Raw genomic sequence first — 15,591 nt, 5'->3', positions numbered from 1 at the left:
ATGTGGCCTCCACAATAGAAGACGACTGTCCTTGCCTTTGGGGTTGGGAACATTTGAGAACCCAAGCATTTTAAAATTGATTCTTGAACCCAACATCTCAGTTGACACAATATTCTTAAGAGTGTGTATTGTTTAAGAGAGTTGGAGGAATTTTGCCTATTAAAATCATAGTCCAGATAGTCTTGAAATTCTGAATGAAGGATTCAACAATGACATTGTTGCAGTTATTCTCTAAAGCCCCATAAAATGTCTTTTGGTGCTCCCTTTGACTGTGGTGCAAAAGACTGTTTTTATGGCTGGCCCTCCTTTTGGAAAGCAGCTGCCACCCTGCAGATCTCATTGTTACACTGCTGACCTTTGTTGTAAGGAATGCCCCTGGAGGAAACAGCCTCCTAATTGTTGTTCTTAATCCTCTATGAAGTTTGTGATGTGTCCTTTCAAGTTACTTTTTGATTTCTTAAATTTACTTTGTTTGTATTTAATCGGGGGCTCCATCTTTTTAGTTTTATCCGGAATTGTCAGTGCTGAGTGCCTGGTAGGTGGTAAAAAGAAATTCCCCTTCCCCTGTTATCCTGTTCTGCGGGAAGCCTTTGTGGTTTAGATTCACAGTTTCCCATAGTGGCTGCTGCAGTTGTCTCCTCCCTCCGTACCCTTCCCTCCCCACCACTCTAGCTCTTCCCTGTCCCTCCCCATTCCTGTATCACTTGCCCCACAAAAGCCCTTATGATTGCTGGAGGCTTTTTGCTGGAGGTTGAGTGTGCTGTCCGGTAAGTATCGTTCCTATGGTAAAACTGGGGGGGTGGAGGAATGTAGGGAACTGGTCAGTCTGTGAAGTGTTGCTTTTAACAGCAACAGGTTAAACTTTGAAATGGAAGTTTTAGGACTCTTAACTTTCAGGAGGCTTCTTTCATGCTGACTTGTTTTTGCTCTTCCCTTCTCTGTTTCAATTATTAAGGCTTTGGTAATTTGATTTTTAGGATTGGTTTAAAAAAAACACAAAACCCATTCTCATAGATTTTCTTGAGCTTGTTAGAATTGAAGGCAAGGGTTATGAGTTTAGTCTTTTAAATTTCCTTCAAACAGAAGGTTATTTGTGATTTCTTTATACTTATTTTCAGCATTAACAAGCTGATACAAGTAATAACGAAAAAAGATCTTATTTTGTGGCTAAGGTGGGAAGTAGCATTTACTTCCAGAACCAGAATGATTCATTTTTCCTCTCAGCTGAATGTTATTGGTAAAATTCTGTAAGATTTTGGCAATGTGTTGTCAAGTCTGGGAAATGGTTTGCTGAGTACTTCAGGATAACAGATGCTTCTGGGCATTATTTTTGGGAAGTTAAATAGATTTATTTGTTCGTTAGCACCTGCTGCATTGAGGTGTGAGATCTGTAATCCTTTTGAAAGCAAAATATTTAATATTTGGTGTTCAGATTGATTCAAATACCACTTTCATATCATTCTGTTTCCTCGGATTGTATGTTTTCATCCTCAACTAAAACAAACAGTGTTTGTGTATTATTATTATTTTTTCACAGAATGGATGATACTCTGGTATTTCAAGGAATTATAAATTGGAGTCTTGGGGTCTCCAGAAGTACCTGCTAATTAAAAGCCATTTTCATGGTAGACATTGTGAGGGGAAACTTCATGGGATTTTATTGCCATTCAACTGAGTCACTTAATTCAAGTGATAGTTGCACTTGTACAGTGGTGATTTCTTGAGCTCTTACTATGTGGCAGGTACTAGTTTCTATGCTAAGTGCTTTGCTTCCAATTCCTACTATAACCCTGCCAGGTAGGTAGTATTAGCCAGCCCTCTGGGAAGCAGTCATGCGTAGGTAGAAAGAACATGGGTATTGTTTTCTGAAAAATCAGGAAAATAACCCTGGCTTGATTGATTAATTGTGAGAATTAAAGTCTGTATACCATGTGTTCGGTGCCTCACACTGAGTTGGTGTTCACTGAGTGGTGGCTACTATTATAATCTTACAGCAGCTTGCCGAAGGCATCTCAGGTATAAGTGGTAGAGCTAGGATTTGAACTAGCTCAAAACCTGGAGTCTTGTAGTATTAGCATGTTTGAGTATTGTGAAGGCTTTTAGAGTAGATTTCAGTGGATCTCTGCCCATCCTTCCACCTCCTGACCCCACAGAGGAGGGGTTCTTCATAGATGCGCTTCTTTTCTTGGTGTCTTCTGTCACCTTCCCAGTCATGTGCTTGGTCTCACACTGGAGTTGCTTGTGCCATTCAGTACCAGTGTTCTCCCAGCAGAAATGAGTCAAGTGGGTACAGTCAGTGGCTTGCATTTCTATTTCCCTCTTGTTAAAGAGCTATCATGCTTTCGTTATTATTTGTGCTGAAATAATTTGGGTAGTCGTGTGTTTATAATGATTCACAAATAGTGCATTGAAATTAATCATTGCACTATTGCAGTCAAGCATTGTCTAAAAAAGCCTAGAGGTTTAAAAAATTAGGAAAGAAAAAACCCCTGGTTCTAAGTTATTGAACCAGAAGATAATATAGGGCAACTTTATGGAACTCTTAGTTATCCTTTTGCTATCCTGGGACCGACTGTAATTGCAATTGATTCTCTTTCCTTTAACCACTGCTGTCACTAGTTTGGTGGAATTAGCAATATGTTTGAGAAAGAATGTTGTTTGTCCTACTGGCCATAAAGTAGAGTCTTTCTTCCACAGATCTTTTGAAAACACAAGGTATGAATTAGGTATGATATGATTTAGGCAATAGATTCAGGGAAGAGATAGAGAGATAACTAGCCATGCTTATAACTTGAGTTATCTCTAAACTGAAAAATGTGTTTCATAAAACTTAGTTCTTTATTTATTCTTTTATTTAACAAGTATTGAGCATCTGTTGAGTGTAAAGTAATGTAACTTTCTGCATTGTGTGGACAGAAGAGGCCACATATTAAACCTGACAAGCTCAGGAGACTGAAAATAACCACATAGGATGGTATGAACATAAAAATTCCTAACTAAGGTGCACCATGGCGGGAAGTCACATCTTTAGTTTGTAGTTTCCTTTACAAAGGTCAGTCTCTACCTTAAGTGAGCCTGTCTATTGTCTTTTTGCACCTAAGATAACATCCTTGGAATGTCAGTAATCCCTTTTTCCAGACCACAGCAGGAAACTATAGAATCCCTCATTGTTATTTTTGTCCCCTGATGACCATCTCTACGTGCTGTAAAAAGTGAACTATTAACTGTCCTGTACCCACCTATGTGAAAGAAGTACCTGTCTCTCCAATTTACTTTTATCCAATCCCAGAGATTTCCCCGCTTTGCTTTCTCCTATCCCCTTAATCTGCCACCAGTGGATTTCAGGTAACCCTCTTCCTTTGATTCTACCTATAAAATAAGCTGCAAACTGCTATTTTGCAGAGCATTTTCTCAATCAGTTGAGATTTTGCTTCCTGGCAATTGGCATCATTTTGGCTCAAATAAAATCTTATAAGCTTTCTCTTAGGCTGGATGTTTTTTGTGTGACAACTCTATTCTAATAAAATACTGATGTACAATTTAAGTGCTGATTAATAAAGTTCCTGGGAGGGAGACATTGAATCTAAATTGGTGGGAAGTGGTATTTAGACAATCCTTTGGGAAATAAGTTGATATAAATGACTACTCCTTGCTGATAGGGTATGGCTATCATTAGTCTATTACTGTAAGTTGCCAACAGAATGGCTAGTTCAAACAGGTTTGCTGAGTGGAAAGGATTACTGGTATAGGTGGGACTGGGAAGATGAATGGGAGAGAGGGTAATATACACAGAACAAATATTTTTTTGTGTTTTAAGGGGAGTGGTGGTAGATGAAGTTGGAAATGAGCGTGAGTGTTAGGATTGTAGAAGACCATTTAAGGCCGAGGAGTTTTGACAATAATTTGTCACTGAAGTTTTCTGAGCCCAATAGTGGTTGATCAGAGTTTGCTTTTGGTAGTATTTTATAGATAGGATTAAAAAGGGAAGAACAGTTTGGAAGTTATTATAATACTCCAGATGAATTTCATTGAGAATACATTATTTTTAGACTACATTTTCACTCATTTTGATATTGCTTTGGGTTTGTACTGTCAATTATAGTTTAATCTTATGGAATTTTTACAGTAAGTTATGTGTGTATGAGAGAGAGAGAGGGAGAAGGAGGGAAGAGAGAATGGAAAGGGGATGGTTAGTCATAATCATAGCTACTCTTTATGGAGATCCTGTTTTGTACTTGGCTCTAAGTATTTTGCATATATAATTTGTTGAATACTCTCAGCAAATTACATTTATTACAGGTAGTAAATTACATGAAAGTGATGGAGCAGGATTGGAATGTAGATTCATCTTATGCTTCATCATCATCATCATCAACAAAACATTTATGCCTCACTTAATAAGTTACCAGATACTGGGCTAATTATACATATACTACACGTTATTTCAGTGATCTGCATAATAATAAACCTGTGAGACAGATCTTATTTATTAATCCCATTTTGCTGATGTAGTCGTACCTGAGACTTCAATAACTGACTCAATAACATGGTCGAGATGACACAGTTGTTAGGTGGTGGAGTCCAGGCGAATTCTGCTTTGCTTACTCTGGGTCCCTAAGTTGTCTAATTCTCAGAATGTTCTTTGGGAATGGTACACCTTGGATCTCCACTGTGAGCATGGTGTTTCCTGAGGTTATGCAACATGGTTGGCCCTGCAGAGACTGCACTTTTAACTACTATGTTCATTCTACTATCATGCTGCCTCCCTTAGAAGTCAGTAAATTATCTATACAGATCTGGATCTTTATAAGGAGGGGCTAAGTGGCCTCCAACTGTCATTTCTTAGTTCTTAAAGTTTGTCAGTTATAACAAGGAAAACATGTCTTCTCATCGTTTTTTTTTCTTCCTAACTGGTTTTGGACAAATTTGTTGTAAATGACAGTTTTCTAAGTTCTCATAAAAGGAAAAATAAAGCTTTCTGTTCTTTATCAGTGTACAATTCTTCTTGTACATGATGTAATAATTTGAAGCTGCCAAAGTCCAACCCTCAGGAAATTGTTTGAGTTGAGTAACTGTATTCACTGGGGAGTCTGAGATAACCAACCCATAAATATACAAATAACTTAGGCTTTTTTATGGTTGTAGATGTTTATCTGTCTTCATTTTCAAGCTTGAATCAGAAGCAAATATTGATTCAATTGATATAGTCTCCATTAGAAAAAGTGGTCTGCAGTCTCCCAAGCTGAATATAAACATTTTGGGGGCTCTTTAAGGAGAGTCAGAATAGACCAGGATGTTCGAATTGGTTATTCTAGGTACTTATCCCATCACATAGAACGTTTTCTCTTTCACTTAAGCTTTTAATGACTCAGTGTCTATTATTTTCAACCGCTGTTTGGAATACAAAGATGTCCTTAAGGAATGTATAATGCAGTCCATGTACACAAATAACTGTACCATGGAGGATGGTGGGAATGCTGTGATCTAAGCCTCACATGCACTGAGAGCACTGAGGAAGATGAAATAAATGAAGAAAATGGAAAGGTGAGAGAAGGAGAGACTCTGAGAAGGCTTTTGATGCAGCTGCTCCTTGTATGATAGTTACGATTCTTAAGACGAAGAACAGGAGAAGAAAGGCACTGCAGGTGGACGCACTATTAGGGCCCTGAGGAGGTAAAGTACAGAGCATGTTCATTATACAGAAAACAGTCCAGTTTACCTGGAGTGGAGGATGAGTGAGGGGTACATATTAGGTGCTCAGTGAAATGTATGATCAATGAGTGAGTAGAAGATGTAGCTGAAAATGGAGGTAATGTCTAATGATTCTCAAATTTGTATAGGGTGTAGACATTTAATTGTCTTACAAATTAGTAATTTTACTGGTAGAATATGTGAATACAGAAAATAGGCAATATAAAATCACAATCAAGAACATGAGTCAATAAGAAAAAAGAGCTGTCAAAATAGGTCTGATTGACTGCTTTCGTTTTTTTTATTTTCTTTAAGTTTGCTATTTGTTCATGTTTTTGCCCTGTTAGCAGGTAGAATAAGTGGACAAGAAAAAATTATAGACGAGAAACTTGTGAAAAATCCATCCATTATTATCTCCCCTTGTGAATGAGAAAAATACCATTTTTCTGTAGCCGAAAGCATGTCCCCCTCTGGGAGCCATTGAAGATTTTTGAAAGCGGAGTGACATGGTATTTTAGGTGTCGTCTGGTAGTCACGTGTAGGAGTGGAGGCCTGCCAGTGAGTGAGTCAGGTGGTGAGGATCTGAAACGCAGTAGCAGCAGCAATGAGAATTGAATAAAAGGAAATAGAAATTCAAACCTGGCCCCTTATTTCTAAATAGGAAATAGTTACCTGTTAAACAGTGTTCGTATCGTTAGGCTATTAGATGTCTCATGATTGGTTACCTCTGGTCCAGAGTCCTTTCATTCTATTTTTAGGGAAAATGAGTTTAAATCCCAATTTTAGTTTTACTTCAAATAAGGGAATTATTTGATAATAACTTATCTATGAATTATAGATAATTTAGAAAATAGAAAGAAGAGAATCTGTAATTCCATCCCCTAATGAGAGCCCTGGTTTTTTTAAAATTACATTTATCCTTTATCTTGTAGATTTAAAAACTTTTGTGGTAAAGCAAGCTCTGAGAAACAGGTCACTGAACTAATAAAACTTAACCCATGAACTGCTATTCTGTGACGTTAAACATAGTGAACCCAGAGTTTTGACATGAAGCCTTCATTGGACTCTAGTTGACCAGGATCACAACCTAGATGAATGTCTCCTGTTTTCTTGTAAATCTTAGTCCACTTACCTTTATATGCATGGATATTAATCCCTGACATTCCTCTATTCTCCACTGGGCCCAAGGTTCCATCTCCTTCAGTAAGTTATTTGCACAGTTTAAAAAGTTTTTTATTTTGAACTAATTTTGGACTTACAGAAAAGTTGCAAAAGTTGTACAGAGACTTTATGTAGCCTTCACCCAGTTTCCTTTAATGTTACTATGTCATGTAACTGTAATACATTGATCAAAACCAAGAAATTCACATTGGTACAATACTACTAACTGAAGACCTTTTTCAAACTCCACAAGTTGCTCACCATTGTTCTTGTTTTTGTCCCTATCTAGGATCCTATCCAGGATCTCACATTGCTTTTAGGTGTTTCTCTTCCTCAGTCTCCTGCATTCTCTCTGTGTCTCAGTGTTTCTTTGTCTTTTATAACCTTGACATTTTTGAGGAGTACTGATCAGTTGTTTTGTCAAATGTCCCTCAGTTTGGATTTGTCTGATGTTTTCTCTTGATCGGACTGAAATGAATGATTTAGGCAAGAATACCACAGAAATAATGTGTCCTTCTCAGTGCATTATTATTACCATGGGATTTATGATGTCCATATGTATTATTGTTGGTGATGTTGACCTTGATCACTTGGATAAGGTGGGTTTCGCCACAGTAAAGTTACTATCTTTCCCTTTGTAGTTATAAACATGTTGGTGGAGATACTTTCATACTGTCATTTGCATAAATGTCATGGAGTTCTCTACATATGGAATTAATAACATTTACTTAGAGACCTCATTGAACTTTAATTATTATGAAATGAATTCCTTTAAGAGACCTGTCCTCCTCTAAGCTTCCTGAGCCTTTCACCTGGCTTTGTCACGGGCCCCCAGGCTCTGCAGGAAGAAATCCTTTCTAGTCTTCATTGGTCTCAGTCACATTCATGTCCCATTTATAATGAAGTCTCTAATGCTAATAACCTGTAGATCTCTGAACTGAAATCATTTACTCCGCTTTCTCTTAGTTTGACAGGCTCTTCCTGGCCCATTGCCCTTCTAGGCCTCATACTTTCTTTATGCATAAGCCAGTTTCATTTCAGCAAACATTTGAGTAACTACTTTGGGTTTTTTCAGAAACAGAGGCTAAGAGAAGCTGACTTTGTTGATGAGGAATACAGCAGGGGATAATTAGGGTGGCTGCAGCTGTAGCCTCGTTTATTACTTTGGCCTGAGAAAAATGGCAGCACATTATGCTGTACTGTGTATCCTCACTGTGAAGTAATCGTTCTCTGTATTTCATTAATACAGAGAAATAAAACGCTTTTTTGAAAGGTCGTCAGCTTCTAGAGCTGTACCTCTAATGCTGGCCGTCTCGAGCTATGGTCTTTTAAGTTTAGCTCTGTCTTTTCCACTCTCAGTGGTGGATCGCTGGTGATTCAAGAACACAAAATCCAAATGTGCACCAAACAGTATAATTTAGATCCATTTAGTGCTAACAAAATTTATGTGATGAATAACAGATGCTGCTTTGATTAATACAATACAAATTTGTTAGTATTACTGAATTTAAAGTAGCTTTTTGAATTATGTATTTTCTCAAGTAGTATATACTATAAAAGCTCAGTTTCTGTAATATGATTCTATGGGTCCTGAAGCTTATATAATTCAGGAGCCCCTCTTTAAGGAAAACATTTTTAAAATAGAAAATGAGATATTGGGTCTTGAAGGCATGTGCAAGAGAGGGGCTCTGAAGCTTAATCTTTAGATTATTTGTGAATCTGCTTCTGGATGTGGGGGTCTGTAAAATGGTTGGGACCCACTGTTTTCCATCATCTCACACATGGAAAGGTTTCTAGCCCACAGGATGTTGGTGGGTTCAGACTGGGAACATACGACTTAGTAACTCTACTACACAGGAAATAGGTAATAGGTGATATGATGACATGCTTCTTTCCTAATTTTGGCTTCTAGCTTCCTAGTTTACCTGGTATTATAGACACCAAAATAATGCAGGCTGTTTTGACTTAGTAAATCTCAGGAGCTAGTTAGTAATGATGATTAAATAAGTATAAAGAAGATTAAAAATTAAATAAATATAAGAGTTTATGATCTTTTTTATTTCTTCATAATTCAATCTTGGTAGGTTGTATATTTTTAGGAATTTTTCCATTTCTGTTAGGTTATCCAATTTTTTAGCGTGTAATTGTTCATAGTAGTTTCTTATGATCTTTAGTATTTCTGTTATCAGTTGTAATGTCTACTTTTTCAATTCTGATTTTATTTATAGTCTTCTCTTTCTTTTCTTAGGCTAGCTAAAGATTTGTCATTTTTGTTGATCTTTTCCAAAAAGTAGCTCTTAGTTTCGTTGATCTTTTCTGTTGCCCTCTGCTACGTGTTAACTTGATTATGGGAATCCTTTCGCCATCTATACATTTATCAAATCATCACATTTTACGCTTTAAATATATTACAATTTAATTTGTCAATTATGTATCAATAAAGCTGGAAGAAAAGAACAAGCTTCCTTTGGGCTCCTTAACGTCTATTCAGCAACAGTAAAATATAGGTGTCTCCATCTTTCAGAGTTGAGAGCAGCACAGTAATAAGATTGTCATATGTTCTTTCTCCTCCCACCTTTGATTACTCCATAGTTTTAGGACTTGGCTGGAAACTGGTAAATGTGGGTAAAAATGATTATACATTTTCTGCAGAGTTTGGGAATAAGCAGCTGCCAAGTAGCCTGCTGTCTGTGAGTTTGTTGTAGTCTCCTCTGCAGGATGCTGTGAGCCTTTTGATTGCTACTGCTATAGGGGCAAAATCAATCAGATAGGAATACTAGGTAATAGGCTATGGAACAGTTTTAATTTAAATTTGAATAAATTTGCATATACTGCTTAGTTTCCATTGTCAGGTGGTAGTTGTTTTTAATCATCATCTAATTGGCTGACATGAAAACTAAGAAAGCTTCTGTATTGAAAACTATGTGGACAACTTCTTTGGAACAGATTGCCTCTGAACAAATAATGCATGTTCACCAACTGTTTTGTTTTTTGTTTTTTTAAACCAAGTATCTAAGGATATGACTCTAGGATGCATTTACACAGAACTACCTTACTAGAATCTCATCATCCCAAAGCTGTGTGATGCCCTTAAAGTGTTTATACTGACAGTGAGGAAAGCCTAAAGTTTTAACTGAGTCAGGTTAATAATATAAGACTATCTTGCTTTAAAAGATTAAGCAATTGTATGGAAAGTTTAAATATATACATATATATTTAGAATCATACTTTTAGTTAGATCACAATCTGTAAGTATCATAGAATGATGGATTATATGAAACAAGAAAATATAGAAACAAGACTATATAGTGAAATCTTATGATAATACGTCCCACAATAACCGATATTTGGATAGAACACAATTGGCTTCTGACCTCCATCCATTACCCATTTTCAAATGGGGTGGGATAAAGCCCCATTTCCTTTACAGGTGGAGGGGAACATGGAGTAGGGGAGGACCCTAGAAACACTGGTATAATAGAAGCATTAATTGTCCTTAAAATTATAGAAAATTAAGAGTTCAGAAATCGGGAGATCCCTTCAGACTTGGGGTGGTCAAGGAATGTTTTACAAAGGTTTTTTTACAAAGAAGCTGGGTTGTATATCCAGGGGAAGAGGGTACTGAGCATCCCAAAGGTAAAATAGAATTAAAAAGGTCATAGAAATAGGAAAACACTTTGTTTGGAAAGAAGTTTCATATAGGGAAATAGAAGGAGATAAATATAGAAGGTAAGTTAAGGTCAGATTGTATTATTAAGAATCAGGCTAAGAAGTTTGAACATTATTCTACTGGAGGGACCTGGGAAAGCTTTTATTATTATTATTTTTTTACACTTTAGAATATGCTTTTGAAAACAATTTTTAAAATCTGTGGTAATTTACATAAAATTACAAAAATTTACAAAGAAATACCAAAACTTTTTTTGTATAGAGTTCTGAGTTTTGCTAATTGCATAGAGTTAGTATAACTACCACCACAATTAAGACATAGAAAAATTTCATCACCCTGATAATGCCCCTTTGTAATCAATCCTTACCCTCACCTCCTACTCCTGGAAACCTCTGATCTATTTTGACTTTTAATTTTTAGTTTTCTAAAATGCCATATAAGTGAAACCATAGTAGACAGCTTTTTGAGTTTGGTTTCTTTCACTTAGCATAATACATTTGAGATTCATCCGTATTTTTGTGTATGCCAGTATTCTTTCCTTTTTATTGTCCTGTCCATTGTATGGATGTACCATTTACCAGTTGAAGAACATTTGGATTGTTTCCAGGTTTTGCTGATAATGTATAAAACCACTATAAACACTGGTGTACAGGTTTTTATGTGAGCATCAGCGTTCATTTCTTTTGGGTAAAATAGCTAGGAATAAGATTGCTAGGTCGTATGACAAACGTATATTTAACTCTATATGTAATTGCCAACTGTATCATTTTTTATTTCCACCAGCAATTGAGGAGAGTTCCAGTTGCTCCGATTCTTCCTCATTAGCATTTGTTATTATCAGGTTTTAAATATTTTGTTTTTAGCTATTTTAATAGGCATGTAGTGTGGTTTTAATTTCCATTTCCTCAATGACTAATAACATTGAATATCTTTTTGTATGTTTATTTGCCATCTGTATATCTTCTTTAGTGAAGTATCAGTTTAAGTCTTTTGCCCATTTAAGAAAACAGGGCAGTTTTTCTTAGTATTAAGTTCAGAGGATTCAATATATATTTTGGATACAAGTCGTTCATCCTTTATGTGATTTGAAAATATTTTCTTTCAATCTTTGGCTTGTATTTTCATTTTCTTAACAGTGTCTTTCAAAGAATAGAAGTTCTTAATTATGCTGAAGTCCAATTCTATAATTTTTTATTTCTTTTATGGACTGTGCTTTTTTCTTATCATCAACATTTTTATTTAGTTTAGTATGTGCTAGATAGAATATAAATATATAACAATATGCCCTTTCTTATCCCAGGTAGTCTTTTGTAGAACTAAAATCTTTGGCCAACATTTTACATAACAAAAGAAAACTATCTGTGTAAATTATCAGAAAAGGAGGAAGGATATAGGAAAATAATACATTTTATATAAATTATAGAGGACAGTTACAAAGAAAATCCATTATTTTCCTCTCTAACTCAATTTTACAAAATAAAGTTAACGTGTATTCTGTCAACTGCTTAGAGGGCATAAACACTGTGGCCATTTCAAAAGACAGTGGTCAAAGGCAAAATGTTATCTTGGTGTCGTATATTGTTTTTAATTCTTTACTGGAGTTGAGCTTCCTTTCATAGTGTTGTGTTCTTTAGGTGGTGGTAGTTTGGCAAGCTTTTCATCAGGAAATCCAGCTATAGTGTCTGGGGCTGTTGTCACTCAGTCTGCACCTGATGAAGGCAATCTACACCATAGATCACTGTATTCTCTGGGATGACTTCAAATGTATTTAGGTTGCAACAAGCCCCAATGATGCAATCACGTCAATATTACATTTCTGCCTTCGTATGGCATTTATGATATGTGCCTGTTCTCCTGTAAGGTTACTTTCATCAATCACTGTTGGCCCAGCTTCTACAATAATTCGTGCGTTAGGGTGGATCACTGTCCTAGGGCCTATAATTTATTACTTTCTGCACACACAACTGTTCTAGAAGCAATCTCCACACTCTTTTGACTCTTCTCCGCCATGGTTTGGCCCTGGTCTCCAGTTGGATATGGCTTGTGCTTTTTTGTATCTAAGGAATCTGTGCTTAACTAAAGGCCAAAGAATTTTCTTCTGTCTTTTAGAATTTTTAGTTTTAGGTTTTCCATTTAGGACTGCGAACCATTTTGAGTTGTTCTTCTATAAGATGTAAGATGTGGGTCAAGGTTCAGAGTTTTGCACGTATATGTTCAGTTGTTTCAACGTCATTTGTTGATAACTGTTCTTTCTCTATTGAGTTGCCTTTGTATCTTTATTAAAAATCATTTGACCATATATATCTAGGCCTGTTTCTGGGCTTTCAGTTCTGTTCTATTGATCTACTTGATCTATTTGTCCTTTCACCAATACCATACAGTGTTAACTATTGTGTCTTCCAACTTTGTTTCAAAATTATTTTGGCTATTCTTTTTCTTTTGCTTTTCCACATACTTTTAGAATTTCTACGAAAAAGAAATTGTGCAGGGATTTTGATTTGAAATTGCATTGAATCTATGAATCAGTTTGGAGTTAATTGACATTTTGACAAAATTGAGATTTCAGTTTATGAACATAGTATACCTAGCACTTATTTACCATATATAATGTGCTCCCGTATATAATGCGCACCCATGTTTTTGGCCCAAACTTTCAGGGAAAAAAATCTTTCATTTTAATTTTTTCATTTGTTTACATTTAGGTACTAGTTTGTATTATAAAGGAATTTTAGCATTTATTTTTTAACATATTATGGCACAAGAAACTTTATGTAACAAATAATTACAAGAACAGATACAAGGTACAAGAAATTTTATGTACCAGTAACAAATTTACAATATTTATGCATTATATAGAAGGCCAAGAACTCTTCGTCGTTGCAAGTTCGTCCTAAGTTCAACAAAATCAATTATCGTATTCCAGGGTATTATTTTGCATAAGGATATTGTTATTGATTTCTAGAGCTCCACTTTTAACTTCATAAGCATAAGTAAAAGAATTAAAAACATTTATATAGATACAGAATTAGTACTACCCATGTATAATGCACATCTTTATTTTTCCCTCACAAATTTGGGCAAAAAAATTGTACATTATACATGACAAAATGTGGTAGTTCATCTTTGATTTCTTTCACCAGTGTTTTGTAGTTTTCAGCACACAGGTTCTACATATATTTTGTTACATTTATACTTAAGTATTTTATATTTTGTGGTATTATTATAAATGGTACTTTAAAAGAATTTCAGTTTCCAATTGTTCATTGCTAGTATATAGAAACACAATTGATTTAAAAAAATTTTTGATTTTGTATTCTGTGACCTTACTGACCTCACTTACTAGTTCTTAGATTTTCTTTCCTTTTTTTTTTAAGATTCCTTGGGATTTTAAAATTTTTAAATGATGCCTGTGAATAAAGACAGTTTTATTTCTTCTATTCCAATTTATATGTTTTTTAAATTTGTTTTTCTTGCCTTATTGCACAGGCTAGGGCCTCCAGTATGATGTTGACTAGGAGTGTTAAGAGTAGATATCTTGGGGTGGCAGGTTAGCTCAGTTGGTTAGAGCTCGGTGCTCTTAACAAGGTTGCCGATTTGATCCCCACATGGGCCACTGTGAATTACGCCCTCCACAACTAGATTGAAACAACTAGTTGACTTGGAGCTGATGGGTCCTGGAAAAACACATTTAAATAAATAAAAATTAAAAAAAAAAGTCGACGTCTTTGCTTGGGACATGAAAAAGGTGTGAGTAATTATATAAAAAAACTGTTTTGGCTGGCAACTGATATTTTTCCACTGCTAAGGAACAATTTAAGTTTTTTGGCTTTTTGTGTAAAATGCATACAAATAAATAATGGTGCATGTTAAAGAGAAATATTTATAAAAAACTGTATGAAGGAATCAGAATGTCAAGAGACATGAGGCCAGAAAAACTCATCTATTGTAATAGTCTAAATGAGAGGTAATTGTGGTATAAACTAGGGTGATGACAGTGGAAGTGAAAAAGAAGGATCAGTATAAAGAGATTTTGAAGGGAGAACTGACGAGTCTTTGTGATGTGGATAGGCAAGTGGGGGAGGGATTGGAAGAAGTCAAAAGACTACAGAGGTTTTGAACCTGGGTATTTGGAGATGCCATTAGTTAAAAAAAAATAGAGTCAGAGGAGGAGCTCTTTTGGGGGGAAATTAGGTGACTTGAGATTTGGACATGTTGAACTTATTACAAAGGTGGGACAATGTGCAAGTAGTTGGTAGTTTGGTTTGGGGGTTCATGAGCTTTGTGATTTGTCAGACCAGAAGTGATGGCTGGAGTTCTGATGGAGGAGATAAGAACGCCATGGGAAGTACTATAGAAAAGAGCAAGAAGGTCTGATTTAAACTTTAGGGAATGTCCACTTTTAAGAAAGTAGCAAAGGAGAGAGAAAATGAACAGTCAGCAGTAGGAGATCTACTGTTTGTCATTCTTTCAGTTTATCAAGTCTCTCAGTTCTTTATTAATTCACCCAGTGAATCCAGGATTGTGTAGCCATCAGGGCAGCTGCAGAAAAGTTAAGAAGAGTGAGGCCTATAGAAAAAGCCAGTACATTTTGAAATTAGGAGATTTCTGGCCAACAGATATATGAAAAAATGCTCAACTTCACTAGCTATTAGGGAAATGCAAATCAAAACCACAATGAGATATCATATCACACCTGTTAGAATGGCTGTCATCAAGACAAATAATAACAAGTGTTGGAGAGGCTGTGGAGAAAAAAGAATCCTCATACACTGTTGGTGGGAATGTAAATTGGTACAGCCGCTATGAAAAAGCAGCATCAAAAAATTAAAAATAGAATTACCATATGACCCAGCAATCCCTTTCCTGAGTATTTAGCCAAGAAATCTGAAAACATTTATCTGTAAAGATGTATGTACTCCGATGTTTACTGCAGTGTTATTTATGGTGGCCAAGACATGAAAATAACCAAAGTGTCCTTCGATAGATGATTGGATAAAGAAGATGTAGTGTATACACACAATAGACTATTACTCTGCTGTAAGAAAAGATGAAATAGTGCCACTTGCGAC

General features: G+C 35.8%; 1 protein-coding gene and 1 pseudogene across 17 annotated transcripts in view; one reads left to right on the top strand and one right to left on the bottom strand.

Annotated features, from left to right (window-relative positions):
* The window catches only part of USP54 (ubiquitin specific peptidase 54), a 119,567-nt gene that overhangs the window by 35,928 nt on the left and 68,048 nt on the right, over positions 1-15,591 (top strand). For 5 of the 17 annotated variants that reach the window (XM_074339587.1, XM_074339586.1, XM_019745801.2 and 2 more), the window contains exon 1: positions 615-767. The exons of 7 other annotated variants lie outside the window; for them this stretch is intronic. The gene's annotated coding sequence lies outside the window, so the exon portion shown is untranslated. Of the gene's footprint in view, positions 1-612; positions 768-15,591 lie in introns of those variants that run through there. 5 more of the 17 variants (XM_074339588.1, XM_019745804.2, XM_019745803.2 and 2 more) reach the window with 3 other exon arrangements.
* Positions 12,107-12,532, bottom strand: LOC109454819 (dynactin subunit 6; annotated as a pseudogene).

The sequence above is a fragment of the Rhinolophus sinicus genome, linkage group LG07 (assembly GCF_036562045.2).
Source record: "Rhinolophus sinicus isolate RSC01 linkage group LG07, ASM3656204v1, whole genome shotgun sequence".
In the NCBI taxonomy this organism is placed as follows: Eukaryota; Metazoa; Chordata; class Mammalia; order Chiroptera; family Rhinolophidae; genus Rhinolophus; species Rhinolophus sinicus.
The sequence above is the reverse complement of the archived record's forward strand: the minus strand, read 5'-3'. Positions and strand labels throughout refer to the sequence as shown.